The 15349-nt window shown below is 42.5% G+C and overlaps 1 protein-coding gene across 2 annotated transcripts in view; it reads left to right on the forward strand.

Moving 5' to 3' along the window:
- ARHGAP6 (Rho GTPase activating protein 6) overlaps nucleotides 1-15349 on the forward strand; it is a 541668-nt gene that overhangs the window by 152916 nt on the left and 373403 nt on the right. The gene's annotated exons all lie outside the window — the stretch shown is intronic.

Genomic DNA, 15349 nt, shown 5'->3' on the forward strand with positions numbered 1-15349 from the left:
CTGTGTTCTGTTTTTGGTGTCCTTTACAGTGGGAGACTGAAACCTCAGTGGGAAGATGGACTGCCTCCAAGAAACTAAGGATTTGATCACCATACTTGATTGGGGACCCTTGGGTGGTCAAGTGGCCTCTTTCTTTCCAAATAGCAAGGCATACTTGGAGCCAGTGTAAATGGCTGCTCTTTTTACTTTTCCCAGCTCCAAAGCTCAAGTCAGCTTTATGAACTTTATGAGCTTAGCCAACTGGGCTGGAGTATCTGGTGGCAAAGGTTTAGCATCTGTAGTCTCAAAATTGGAGACTACTTCATATCCAGCTCTTCTTTTTCCATCTAAGATAAAGTTGCTTCCATCAGTGTACCAGATTTCTTCAGGATTCGTCAGAGGATCTTCTGACAATCCATCTCGGGGTTTTGTCCTATGGTCCAAAGTTTCTAAGCAAGAGTGAATGGGGAGAGAGCCCTCGGGGTAGGCAGGAGAGTAGCTGGGTTAAGAACCTCACAAGGGAATATAGTCAGACCTGGATTTTCCATCAGCACTACTTGGTATCTCATGATCCTTTGATCAGACATCCATAAATGGCCTCTCTCATTCAGGAGTTGTTTCACTTGGTGGCTAATAAAAAATATTTAATTTGCCTCCAAGAGAGAGTTTTAAAGCATCTTCTATCAGGACTGCAATAGCTGCAAGAATTCGAAGGTAGGGAGGCCAGCCTCGGGTGGTTGGGTCTAGCCTCTTGGATATGTAAGCTACTGGCTGGGACTCAGGTCCAAGCCTTTGAGTTAAGATTCCCAAGGCTATTTCATTTTTGTGGACATACAGTTGGAATGCTTTTTCCAGGTCTGGCAATCTCAAGGTGGGTGCTTGTGTTAAGGCTTGTTTTCGTGTAGCCTTTGCCTCCTTTGGAGGAGTTCCCCTTGTCAATGGGATTGAGTCGACCTGTCCCTTTAAGCTTTCATATAAGGGCTGGGAGATTAGACCGTAGCTGGGTATCCAGATTCTACAATACCTGGTTAGCCCCAGGAAAACTCACAATTGTTTTCAAGCCATGGGGGAAGGCAACTGCAGGATTCCTTGTACTGAGTTGGAGGACAGCCTCCTAGACCCATGTGTCATCTGAACTCCAGGGTAAGTGACCTTTGTCTTAACCATCTGTGCCTTAGCAGGGGAGACTTTATATCCCCTCTCTACCAAAAAGCTTAGAACCTTAATCACATGTTGTTGGACGTTTTCCTCATCTGGGCAGCAGACTACTAGGTCATATACATATTGCAATATTTTCCCATTTGGTCCCAGGTCCAGATCTAGGAGATCCCAGCGTAGAACCTGTCAAAACAGGTGGGGGCTATCTCTGAACCCCTGGGGTAATACTGTCCAAGTCATTTCAGCTGTAGGGGCTGAAAAGTTTCCCACAAGTTTATCACAAGGGTGGCTCCCAGCTTAGTGAGTATATCTCTTCCCAAAAAGGGAGTAGGACACTCAGGGACCACCAGAAACTGGTGGGAAAATATTTGTCCACCCCAGAAACAAAGAATTGCTCAGGCAAATCTTGTTGTAATTGTTTTTCCTATAGCACCCAAAATGGTATAGGTTTGGGAGGAGAAGGCTCTGGAGTAGGAGGTCAGGACAGAATAGGTAGCCCCTGTGTCAACCAAGAAATTCTCAGACCTACCTGCCATATCCAGTTGAACCCTTGGCTCCATCCCCGTGATGGTTATCTGTAACCGGTGGGCTGGCTGGAGTGGGCTGCTTCACTCCTGTTGAACCATCATAAGGGAAGGCTTGGCACTTGACCTTGAGGCTCTTGGGTCCCCAGGGCAGAGTACTACCCAGTGTCCCAATTGATGGCATTTGTAGCAAGCCACTTTAGGAGACTTGCCACGGTGTGGACACTTCTTGGCCCAATGTCCCGTCTGTCTACAGATTAGGCATTTGTCTCGTGCCTTGTCCTTCAAGGACTTGGGGTTTGCCATAGGGCTTCCCTGGAGGGCGGCCAGCATCTGGGCATGCCTTAGCTCTTTCCTTCTCTCTCTTTCTGGGGCCTTGGACTCCCTCTCCTATTCTCTGTGATAAAAGGTATTGGTGGCTATCTGGACCATCTCATCTAAAGAGGCAGCAGGGTCCTGCTGCTATAGCTGTTGTATATTTATCCTTACGTCTGATGCACACTGGGACAGGAATTTGTCCTTTAAAATCACCTGTCCCTCATAAGAGTCTAAGTCCAGATTGGTAAACTTTGGGAGGGCCTCTTTTAGACTTTCCAGAAAGGCAATGGGGTTCTTTTTGGACTCCTGAGTTATTGTTGAGACTAGGCACAGTCCCACAACTAATAGGCTTCCTTCTATTTCCATGGGTGGACTTACTTAAGGGTGAGTCTTTCTGAAGTTAATCCTACCCAGTACTGTTGCAACCTGAGAGCTGGGCATCCCTGGGTCAGGGTGCAGATCCTCAGGCAGGTTGAGGCATGTCAACCTTCTGGAGATCAAATCCCCAGGCAGGTTGAGGACCCCTGGACTGGCAGATCTGCGAGCAGGCTGAGGCGTGACAAACTCCAGGGGACAAGATCCTTAGGCAGGTTGGGGCAGGTCAACCTTCTGGGATCCCCAGGTTGGAGCTGGGTGTCCCCAAGGTCTCCAGTGTGACTAGTGCTGGGTACGATTAACGGGCTGTAATCTTAACTCATTGCCAGTTTGTCCACCCTGGATGGGAAGATACCGTGATGTAAAGCAATCCAAGCCTGTGCCTTGAGACTGGGCACCTGGCAAATAGCTCCAAGCCTAATCCTCTTAAGGTGATATAAGTCACTGATTTCTTCCTCTAGTCCTCCATAAGAACAGTTTAAAGTGTCTCCAAAGGTAAACATTTCATTGTCATAGACCCATTCTAGGTAATAACAGAAGTAATGACAAAGGAGTGGGTTAACTGGTCCTGTTAGGGGCATTCAGTTCAGTTCAGTTCAGTCGCTCAGTTGTGTCCGACTCTTTGCGACCCCATGAATCGCAGCACGCCAGGCCTCCCTGTCCATCACCAACCCCAGGAGTTCACTCAAACTCATGTCCATTGAGTCAGTGATGCCATCCAGCCATCTCATCCTCTGTCGTCCCCTTCTCCTCCTGCCCCCAATCCCTCCCAGCATCAGAGTCTTTTCCAATGAGTCAACTCTTCACATGAGGAGGCCAAAGTATTGGAGTTTCAGCTTTAGCATCAGTCTTTCCAAAGAAATCCCAGGGCTGATCTCCTTCAGAATGGACTGGTTGGATCTCCTTGCAGTCCAAGGGACTCTCAAGAGTCTTCTCCAACACCACAGTTCAAAAGCATCAATTCTTCGGTGCTCAGCTTTCTTCACAGTCCAACTCTCACACCCATACATGACCACTGGAAAAACCATAGCTTTGACTAGATGGACCTTTGTTGGCAAAGTAATGTCTCTGCTTTTGAATATGCTATCTAGGTTGGTTATAACTTTCCTTCCAAGGGGTAATCATCTTTTAATTTCATGGCTGCAATCACCATCTGCAGTGATTTTGGAGCCCCCCCCCCCCCAAATAAAGTCTGACACTGTTTCCGCTGTCTCCCCATCTATTTCCCATGAAGTGATGGGACCAGATGCCATGATCTCAGTTTTCTGAATGTTGAACTTTAAGCCAACTTTTTCACTCTCCTCTTTCCCTTTCCTCAAGAGGCTTTTTAGTTCCTCTTCACTTTCTGCCATAAGGGTGGTGTCATCTGCATATCTGAGGTTGTTGATATTTCTCCCGGCAGTCTTGATTCCATCTTGTGCTTCTTCCAGCCCAGCATTTCTCATGATGTACTCTGCATATAAGTTAAATAAGCAAGGTGACAATATACAGCCTTGATGAACTCCTTTTCCTATTTGGAACCAGTCTGTTGTTCCATGTCCAGTTCTAACTGTTGCTTCCTGACCTGCATATAGGTTTCTCAAGAGGCAGGTCAGGTGGTCTGGTATTCCCATCTCTTTCAGAATTTTCCACAGTTTATTGTGATCCACACAGCCAAAGGCTTTGGCATAGTCAATAAAGCAGAAATAGATGTTTTTCTGGAACTCTCTTGCTTTTTCGATGATCCAGCAGATGTTGGCAATTTGATCTCTGGTTCCTCTGCCTTTTCTAAAAGCAGCTTGAACATCTGGAAGTTCATGGTTCACGTACTGCTGAAGCCTGGCTTGGAGAATTTTGAGCATTACTTTACTAGCGTGTGAGATGAGTGCAATTGTGCGGTAGTTTGAGCATTCTTTGGCATTGCCTTTCTTTGGGATTGCAATGAAAACTGACCTTTTCCAGTCCTGTGGCCACTGCTGAGTTTTCCAAATTTGCTGGCATATTGAGTGTAGCACTTTCACAGCATCATCTTTCAGGATTTGAAAGAGCTCCACTGGAATTCCATCACGTCCACTAGCTTTGTTCATAGTGATGCTTTCTAAGGCCCACTTGATTTCACATTCCAGGATGTCTGGCTCTAGGTGAGTGATCACACCATCGTTATTATCTTAGTTTTCTGAAATTCAAGTTTATCTGTGTTATCAATAAAAATTGTGGGAACAAATAAAAAGATGCACCGGAAGAGAGTGGTTAAGCTAAGATAACTATCATGCCTTGAATACTAACTATCTACCATGTCCTGTATTGAGAGTTTTATACATGTATCTCATTTAAATTTCATAATACTCATAGAAGAAAGACATATCATTTAAAACTTATTTTACAAATGTGGACACTTAGGCTTAGAGAAGTTGTCACTTGCGTAAGATCAAACATCTACTGAGTTGTAGAGCTGACATTCCAGCTCACATTTAATTTTGGCCTGGATTTTTAAATACTTCATTGCAGTCCAGGTGTCAAGTAATACAAGTACTTAGGAAGCAGATGGACTAAAAGAAACACACATGCACACACACACACATGCTTGCATGGGCGTCTTTCATATCAGTAAACTTTCATCTGGAGTATTTCTCCTTTAATATTCTCCAATCATTAAATCAACGGTTTCCAAACTTTCCAGTTGTGGAGGATTCCCCTCCCTTATTTTAATCTCTCATGGTTCAGATTACTAACTGTGGTAGTTTTAGTTTTTGCTGTCTAAAAAACTACCACATAATGACATTATGATTTTTGTGCTTTAAAATGAACTCATATATGATTTCACAGTAGCAGCAAACAACATATGAAAAATGTTAAATTTTATTTCTTGAGATCACTTATTTATTCTACAAATGATGTTTAGTGAGAATAAAGTTTTGAGGATTAATTTGTATGGCTTGAGACTCTCCTCACCCCTGCCTCCAAGTGTCTATGTACCACTGGTTGGGAATCTTTAAAGTAGAGCAGTTAAACTTAGACCCAGAATGAATGAGCTTCCTTTCCTGAATGCAGAAATTAGCTCCAAGGAAACTACTGAAGATGGGGATAAATGCAAAGGGCAGGGAAGTGGAGTGTCCATGATTTGATTCTGGACCATAGAAGATATTTCTGGTGCCCTACCCACATCCACCAGGAGGCTTTAGACTGCAATCACATGAAGCTCTTTACTAGAAGCCTTTCTCTGCCACCCCTCCCTACTTCATGTGTTCAGCCAATAGCAGGGGAATCTGGATGGCAGGAAGTTCCACACAGGAAGCAACCCTTGACATGACCTTCCTTGCCTCTTGGGTAGGCAGATTTTAAGTCAAGCCTTCTGCAGTCTTCTATGGGACCCAGCAGGGTTGAGCCCTGGTTGCCCACAGTAGTCACCTGCTCATTAACGTGCTCTAAATTGGCCACCTTTCCTTCCTTGTCTCACTTCTCCCCTCCTGTCCAAATCCTATTTGGGACCACCTCTCAATTAAACTACTTGCACACTTTCTGATCTCACTACCTGCTTCTGGGAGAACCCAAGGTTAAGGTAAAAATTAAGAAATTATTTTTTATATTTTCAAACTCTGCTGTAGGTACCAATAGTTTCAAGATTAGATTCAATTCTTTCTCTGATATTCAGTGCCTTGAGAATGAGTCTAGCGTTTTGAGAGCTAGTAGGTTGGAGAGCCTGGTTAATATCAATTCTCGACAGAGGGGATGTGTAGTTACTAACAACATGTGTAAATAGAGCCTCATGCCATTATTCTTGTGTAGGTTTTTTTCCTCTGTAAATTTTGGTCATTGTAAATAAATAATTGACAGATTTTAAAAATATAATACATAGCCAATAGCTGGTATCCTTCAGTGCCCCCTCCTAGCATTTTCTGGGGGACATTTTCCTTGAACTAAACTATGGAAGATAAATTAAATGCTTTTATTTGGTGAAAACATTGTGTAATAATAGAACAATGTATCCACTCAGCCTCATGCCAAGCAATGTGGGGTAGTAAAAGTGAAATTAAACTGGGAGTTGGGAGCCTTGATTTCTGCATGACCTTGGGAAGTCCTAAAACATCTCCAGGTCCAATTTCCTTAGAGACTGAATTATTTCTAAGAATCTACACATCAATAGATGTGTATGATCTCTTTCACCACTACAAGTTCTAGTGTAAATTGCAGAATTGAAAGGGATGCAATCATGGACAGACTTCAATATCTCAAGCTTTCCTGCTCAACCACCCTGGAAATAGGGCATGCTTACAGTACCTTGAATACCTCTGAAGATAAGTATATAATTAAGACAGGCTAGAATAGTGGTTCTAAGGGTGATTTTTTGCTTCCTAGGGGACATTTTGCCATATTTGGAAACATTTTTGGTTGCCACAACGGGGGAAGAGGAGTACTAGTGGCACCCAGTAGTGATGCTTCTAAACATTCCGCAGTACACGGGACAACCCCATAATAAAGAGATGTGTGTGTGTGCGTGCTAGTCACTCAGTTGTGTCTGACTCTGGGACCCCATGGGCTATAGCCCGCCAGGCTCCTCTGTCCATGGGATTCTCCAGGCAAGAATACTGGAGTGTGTTGCCATTCTCTTCTCCAGGGCATCTTCCCAACCCAGGGGTGGAACCTGGTTCTCCCACATTGCAGGCAGATTCTTTACCATCTGAGCTATCAGGGAAGTCCTAACAAAGAGTTACCCAGTGCCAAATGTCATTGGTGCCAAGGTTGACAAATTCTGGGCCAGAATAAGCTAACAAACAGAACAAAGCATCTTATGGCTCAAAACAATAGAGATTTATTTATTTTTGCTTCCATAGCAGTGTAGGGCGCTTCAAGCTAGACTAGGATGGAGTTGAAGAAGTCAAAAGGGATAGACCCAGTTCTTCTCCATGTAAAGATGCCATCTTATGATGCTCTGTCTCTTTTTCAACATTTTGTTCTCAAGACCACTTAAGGTCCGTCCATTCCAGCTGGCTAGAACAGGGGAATAGTATGGAGGAGCATGTGAGAAGTTTATGTGAGCCAAATTGAATAATAACACGCAGCTCTTCCTCTCATATTCCATTGGCTGGAAATCAGTCAGTGAGTACTCCTAACTCCAGGACAAGTTGAGAAATATGGACTAATTATTTCCCCAGAAAGAAGAGGAAAGAGTACTGCTGACGAGTTAGTATTCTCTGCTCTAATAGGCAATTGTACTACTTCCTTTATCATAAAAATAAGAGTGAGAATAATACCCTAGTTGTTGAATACTCACATGTTTTCTGAGTTTGTGTGCATTTTGTGTGTTTACTTATTTAGTTCTCCCAGTTGCCTAATGGGGTACATCTTGTTGTCTCCATTTTACATTTCAGGAAACTGAGGCACGAGAGGTTAAATAATTTCTCCAAAGTATTCAACTAGTAAGTGTCAGAGCCCAGTTATAAACTCAGGCTGATGCTAAAATATAAACCCTACTCATTGTACTCCCATTCTCATTTTCTCCTTGAGTATCCTAGTTATTATTTCTTCTGTCGAACCAGAATATGCCTTTCTCTAATCCCTACCCCAAGTTGCTGGTTACACTTTTGTCATTGGGGAGAAATAGGCAAATCTTCTTTAGACTTTCTAACACAGGGAAGTAGAAGCATGGGTAGAAGTCAAGAGATTCTGAGCCAGGATGATGGCAAATATAAGAGATGTAACATCGACAGGGTAGCATCTTGACTAGTGAGTATTAGATCTGAGACATAGTAAGTACTCAGTAGCTGTTTTTGTTAAGTGAAAATATGAGTGCAGAGAGAGTTCAGAGTTCCCCAAAAATAGGGTTAGAAATAGCCACATAAGATTTACAGGTAAGCTGGATGGTCTGTGTCTGTCCATAGAAAGTAAAATTTAACAGGAAAATTAGTACATTCCATTGGGGATTTTGTATTTGGGGGTGGTCTGGCAATGCAGAGGCTCGTGGGGACTTTTGACTCCATCTCAATAATTTAGTTTTCATTTGTTGTTTTCAAAATGCCAGTAAAACTTCATGAATCACATAAAGTTTTGAGATAAAGCTCAAATAAATTTTAGAGAATGTTTTGAGCAAATAAATTGTTTACTGCTTCTGGAAGGGGACAGATTTCTTCCATTACTAATTTGTATGAATCACTTTTTAGTAAACAAGATGATTTTGTGCCCACGACAACGGCACATTTTGTCCTTTTAATACAAAATATGTTTTAAAAGAGAAATAAAAGTGAAACATTTAGCAGGGAGATGTCCAAAAAATATTTTAAGAGGTGTAAATTTCCATGGCCAAAAATTTTTTTTACCTTATTTCAGAAATTTGGCCAAAATTATTGAGAGAGAGCTTTGGTAATCAAAAAAGGAAGAGGTATATTTTTATGCCCTAATAGGTATATATTATATAGCTGCTACTCAAATTGATAATTTGAAGAAATAAAAAAAAAAAACTCCCTAACGTGACAGTGTGATTAACACAGAGCCTAGGGTAATCACTGCATTAGAATGAAACTTTTCTTTCTTGATGAGTATATTAGTAAAAGGTTTAGGAATGATTATAAAAAAATTCTCTGTGCCCTTACTGACCTATGAACTAATATTTTGTTATCTGAGAACCTGAGACAGTTTTTCCTGCTATATGAAACATTGGTGCTGTTTTTTAGGAAATGATGATAGATACTCCGGTACTCATTGCAACATTATTCACAATAGGCAAAATATGGAAACACTGTAAGTGTCCATCATGGATGAATGGAATCTAGAACAAAAAAGAACTTTGGACAATAAGAGAAGGTCAAATTATGAATATATCAAAAATGACAGAGGAGTTTGGGTTTCTGCTGATAAGAATGGAGAACTGATATGCTAGAAGACAGAAGACTGTGCATGCCAAAGAGATCAGAAATGGGGTGTATTAGGCAGCATAAAACAGCGGTTGTCACATGGAGGCAATTTGGTCTCCACAGGGGACATTTGTAATGTCTGGAGACACTATTGGTTGTCACAGCTAATGAAAGGGTAGTTCTACTGGTTTCTAGTGGTAGAGGCCAGGGATGCTGCTAAACTTCCTATGATATTATAGACAGTTCTCCACAACAATGAACTTTCCAGCCCAAAATGTCAATAGGGCTGAGGTTGGTAACCCTGATACAGGCTAGTTGCTGCAAGAAATAACCCCATATCTCAACAACTTAACATATCTATCATGCTCATGAAAAGACCAAAGCAAGTGGTTTAGGTCAGTGGCAGTCCTGGGAGTTCTTCAAGTAACCACTCAGGGACTCAGACACCTTCCCTTGTGTAAAGCCATTGTCTTTTATATGTAGGCATGAAGGTAGTCATGGAAGGAGTAGGAGAGTGTGTTTGTAGAGAAGTTCTGTTCAGTTCAGTTCAGTCGCTCAGTCATGTCCAACTATTTGTGACCCCATGAATTGCAGCACGCTAGGCCTCCCTGTCCATCACCGACTCCCGGAGTTCACTCAAACTCACATCCATCGAGTCGATGATGCCATCCAGCCATCTCATCCTCTGTCATCCCCTTTTCCTCCTGCCTCCAGTCCCTCTCAGCATCAGAGTCTTTTCCAATGAGTCAGCTCTTCGCATGAGGTGGCCAAAGTACTGGAGTTTCAGCTTTGGCATCAGTCCTTCCAAAGAAATCCCAGGGCTGATCTCCTTCAGAATGGACTGGTTGGATCTCCTTGCAGTCCAAGGGACTCTCAAGAGTCTTCTCCAACACCACAGTTCAAAAGCATCAATTCTTCAGTGCTCAGCCTTCTTCACAGTCCAACTCTCACAACCATACCTGACCACTGGAAAAACCATAGCCTTGACTTGACGGACCTTTGTTGGCAAAGTAATGTCTCTGCTTTTGAATATGCTATCTAGGTTGGTCATAACTTTTCTTCCAAGGAGTAAGCATCTTTTAATTTCATGGCTGCAGTCACCATCTGCAGTGATTTTGGAGCCCCCCAAATAAAGTCTGACACTGTTTCCACTGTCTCCTCATCTATTTCCCATGAAGTGATGGGACCAGATGCCATGATCTTCATTTTCTGAATGTTGAGCTTTAAGCCAACTTTTCACTCTCCTCTTTCCCTTTCCTCAAGAGGCTTTTTAGTTCCTCTTCACTTTCTGCCATAAAGGTGGTGTCATCTGCATATCTGAGGTTATTGATATTTCTTCCCACAATCTTGATTCCAGCTTGTGCTTCTTCCAGTCCAGCATTTCTCATGATGTGCTCTGCATATAAGTTAAATAAGCAGGATGACAATATACAGCCTTGACGGACTCCTTTTCCTATTTGGAACCAGTCTGTTGTTCCATGTCCAGTTCTAACTCTTGCTTCCTGACCTGCATATAGGTTTCTCAAGAGGCAGGTCAGGTGGTCTGGTATTCCCATCTCTTTCAGAATTTTCCACAGTTTATTGTGACCCACACAGTCAAAGGCTTTGGCATAGTCAATAAAGCAGAAATAGATGTTTTTCTGGAACTCTCTTGCTTTTTTGATGATCCAGCACATGTTGCACTTCCTCTTATATATATAGGGCCAGAAGTGACCCGTCATTTCCATTCACATCCCTTTGGTAAGGCCCCACCTGAATGAAAGATGGCTAAGAAATGTGCTTTAGTTCTGTGCCTAAGAAGAACTATGTCTCTTGGAAGGTGGTCACAAGTCTTACTCCTCTTTGAAATCTCAGCTCACTTGGGCATAGTTCACTGTCCACATTTCATGCATGACTAAACAGACGTGTAGAAATAAAGAAGGTGGGAATAAAAGCTTTGTTGTTGTTGGTGGTGCTTTGTTTTTTACTGGACTCTCCTGGAGGAGAGGATGATGATTTAAGATGTAGAACATGATGAGTTTTCAGTAATGGTAAAATGTTCTAATAGAACCAGACCCTAAAATATTAGATGAGTGCAGCATTGGAGATATAGTTTTGGTACTGATTATCAGTTCAGTGGATTTCACTGCTATATCCTTGGAGCTCAGTTCAGAACCTGGTAAAGATCAGGATCCCTGGGGTGGGAAGATCCTGTGGAGTAGGAAATGGCAGCCCACTCCAGTATTCTTGCCTGGAGAATCCCATGGACAGAGCAGCCTGGCGAGCTATAGTCCATGGAGTCACAAAGAGTTGGACACAACTGAGCATGAGCAGGATGGGCTTAGCTGCTCTGCAGCATGTGAGATCTTCCCATCAGTTGAGTGGATTTCAATGCTATATCCTTGGAGCCCAGTTCACAACCTGGCAAAGAACAGATGATTAATATATTTAGTTGAATGAAATAGATCATCAATGTATGTTTCAATAAAAGAAATGAGGAAAAGAATAATTTTTCTTTTCATTATAATAGAAAGAAACCTGATGCTAACATATCTGCATATCAGTTAGCTATTGACACATAATAAGCCACCCTAAACCTCACTGGTTCCAAAAAGTAAATATCTACCATTGGTCACATACCTAATGCTCAGATAAGTTATCCTTCTGGTCTTGTCTGGGCTGCCTTATACATATGCGGTCAGCTGTGGGTGGCTCTGACAGAATGTGGTCCACTGGAGAAGGGAATGGCAAACCACTTCAGTATTCTTGCCTTGAGAACCCCATGAACAGTATGAAAAGGCAAAATGATAGGATACTGAAAGAGGAACTCCCCAGGTCAGTAGGTGCCCAATATGCTACTGGAGATCAGTGGAGAAATAACTCCAGAAAGAATGAAGGGATGGAGCCAAAGTACAAACAATACCCAGTTGTGGATGTGACTGGTGATAGAACCAAGGTCTAATGCTGTAAAGAGCAATATTGCATAGGAAGCTGGAATGTTAGGTCCATGAATCAAGGCAAATTGGAAATGATCACACAGGAGATGGCAAGAGTGAACGTTGACATTCTAGGAATCAGCGAACTAAAATGGACTGGAATGGGTGAATTTAACTCAGATGACCATTATATCTACTACTGCGGGCACGAATCCCTTGGAAGAAATGGAGTAGCCATCATGGTCAACAAAAGAGTCTGAAATGCAGTACTTGGATGCAATCTCAAAAACGACGGAATGATCTCTGTTCATTTCCAAGGCAAACCATTCAATATCACAGTAATCCAAGTCTATGCCCCAACCAGTAACGCTGAAGAAGCTGAAGTTGAACGGTTCTATGAAGACCTATAAGACCTTTTAGAACTAACACCCAAAAAAGCTGTCCTTTTCATTATAGGGGACTGGAATGCAAAAGTAGGAAGTCAAGAAACACCTGGAGTAACAGGCCAATTTGGCCTTGGAATACAGAATGAAGCAGGGCAAAGGCTAATAGAGTTTTGCCAAGAAAATGCACTGGTCATAGCAAACACCCTCTTCCAACAACACAGGAGAAGACTCTACACATGGACATCACCGGATGGTCAACACTGAAATCAGATTGATTATATTCTTTGCAGCCAAAGATGGAGAAGCTCTATACAGTCAGCAAAAACAAGACCAGGAGCTGACTGTGGCTCAGATCATGAACTCCTTATTGCCAAATTCAGACTTAAATTGAAGAAAGGAGGGAAAACCACTAGACCATTCAGGTATGACCTAAATCAAATCCCTTATGATTATACAGTGGAAGTGAGAAATAGACTTAAGGTCCTAGATCTGATACATAGAGTGCCTGATGAACTATGGGTGGAGGTTTGTGACATTGTACAGGAAACAGGGATCAAGACTATCCCCATGGAAAAGAAATGGAAAAAAGCAAAATGGCTGTCTGAGGAGGCCTTACAAATAGCTGTGAAAAGAAGAGAAGTGAAAAGCAAAGGAGAAAAGGAAAGATATAAGCATCTGAATACAGAGTTCCAAAGAATAGCAAGAAGAGATAAGAAAGCCTTCCTCAGCGATCAATGCAAAGAATTAGAGGAAAACAACAAAATGGGAAAGACTAGAGATCTCTTCAAGAATATTAGAGATACCAAGGGAACATTTCATGCAAAGATGAGCTCAATAAAGGACAGAAATGGTATGGACCTAACAGAAGCAGAAGATATTAAGAAGAGGTGGTAGGAATACACAGAAGAACTGTAAAAAAAAGATCTTCACGACCAAGATAATCATGATGGTATGATCACTCACCTAGAGCCAGACATCCTGGAATGTGAAGTCATGTGGGCCTTAGCATCACTATGAACAAAGCTAGCGGAGGTGATGGAATTCCAGTGGAGCTCTTTCAAATCCTGAAAGATGATGCTGTGAAAGTGTTACACTCAATATGCCAGCAAATTTGGAAAACTCAGCAGTGGCCACAGGACTGGAAAAGCTCAGTTTTCATTCCAATCCCAAAGAAAGGCAATGCCAAAGAATGTTCAAACTACTGCACAATTGCACTTATCTCACATACTAGTAAAGTAATGCTCAAAATTCTCCAAGCCAGGCTTCAGCAGCACGTGAACCGTGAACTTCAGGATATTCAAGCTGCTTTTAGAAGAGGCAGAGGAACCCGAGATCAAATTGCCAACATCCTCTGGATCATGGAAAAAGCAAGAGAGTTCCAGAAAAACATCTATTTCTGCTTTATTGACTATGCCAAAGCCTTTGGCTGTGTGGATCACAATAAACTGTGGAAAATTCTGAAAGAGATGGGAATACCAGACCACCTGACCTGCCTCTTGAGAAACCTATATGCAGGTCAGGAAGCAAGAGTTAGAACTGGACATGGAACAACAGACTGGTTCCAAATAGGAAAAGGAGTACGCCCAGGCTGTATATTGTCACCCTGCTTATTTAACTTATATGCAGGGTACATCATGAGAAACACTGCACTGGAAGAAGCACAAGCTGGAATCAAGATTGCTGGGAGAAATATCAACAACCTCAGATATGTAGATGACACCACCCTTATGGCAGAAAGTGAAGAGGAACTAAAAAGCCTCTTGAGGAAAGGGAAAGAGGAGAGTGAAAAAGTTGGCTTAAAGCTCAACATTCAGAAAATGAAGATCATGGCATCTGGTCCCATCACTTCATGGGAAATAGATGGAGAGACAGTGGAAACAGTGTCAGACTTTATTTTTCTGGGCTCCAAAATCACTGCAGATGGTGACTGCAGCCATGAAATTAAAAGATGCTTACCCCTTTGGAAGGAAAGTTATAACCAACCTAGATAGCATATTCAAAAGCAGAGACATTACTTTGCCAACAATGGTCCATCTAGTCAAGGCTATGGTTTTTCCAGTGGTCATGTATGGGTGTGAGAGGTGGACTGTGAAGAAAGCTGAGCACCGAAGAATTGATGCTTTTGAACTGTGGTGTTGGAGAAGACTCTTGAGAGTCCCTTGGACTGCAAGGAGATCCAACCAGTCCATTCTGAAGGAGATCAGCCCTGGGATTTCTTTGGAAGGACTGATGCTAAAGCTGAAACTCCAATACTTTGGCCTCCTCATGTGAAGAGTTGACTCATTGGAAAAGACTCTGATGCTGGGAGGGATTGGGGGCAGGAGGAGAAGGGGACGACAGAGGATGAGATGGCTGGATGGCATCACTGACTCAATGGACATGAGTTTGAGTGAACTCCTGGGGTTGGTGATGGACAGGGAGGCCTGGCGTGCTGCGATTCATGGGGTCGCAAAGAGTCGGACACGACTGAGCGGCTGAACTGAACTGAACTGAACTGTGGGTGGCTCTGATGATCTTGGCTACCTCTCTCGTATATTTAGAAGTTGGCTGATTTAGGGTAGTCATGGTGATAAAACTGGGCTCATTTATGTGTGTTTTCCATCAGACTCTCCTGAGCTTTTCTCATGGTATGGGTAAGGATCCATGAGAGAGTAGATGTACTCAAGACTTCTTAAAGTTTAGGCTTAAAACTGGTCTCATCACTTCTTCCAAAGCCTATTAGCCAGAACAATGGACAGGACCAGATCATAATCAAAAGTGGGGAAATAGACCCAACTCTTAATAGTAGTCATTGCAAAGTCACATTTCAAAGCATGTGGATATGGAGAGGCTATTAGCACCATCAGATAAAATCAGTTCATCACAGT

Source organism: Bos javanicus, chromosome X (genome assembly GCF_032452875.1).
Source record: "Bos javanicus breed banteng chromosome X, ARS-OSU_banteng_1.0, whole genome shotgun sequence".
Taxonomy (NCBI): Eukaryota; Metazoa; Chordata; class Mammalia; order Artiodactyla; family Bovidae; genus Bos; species Bos javanicus.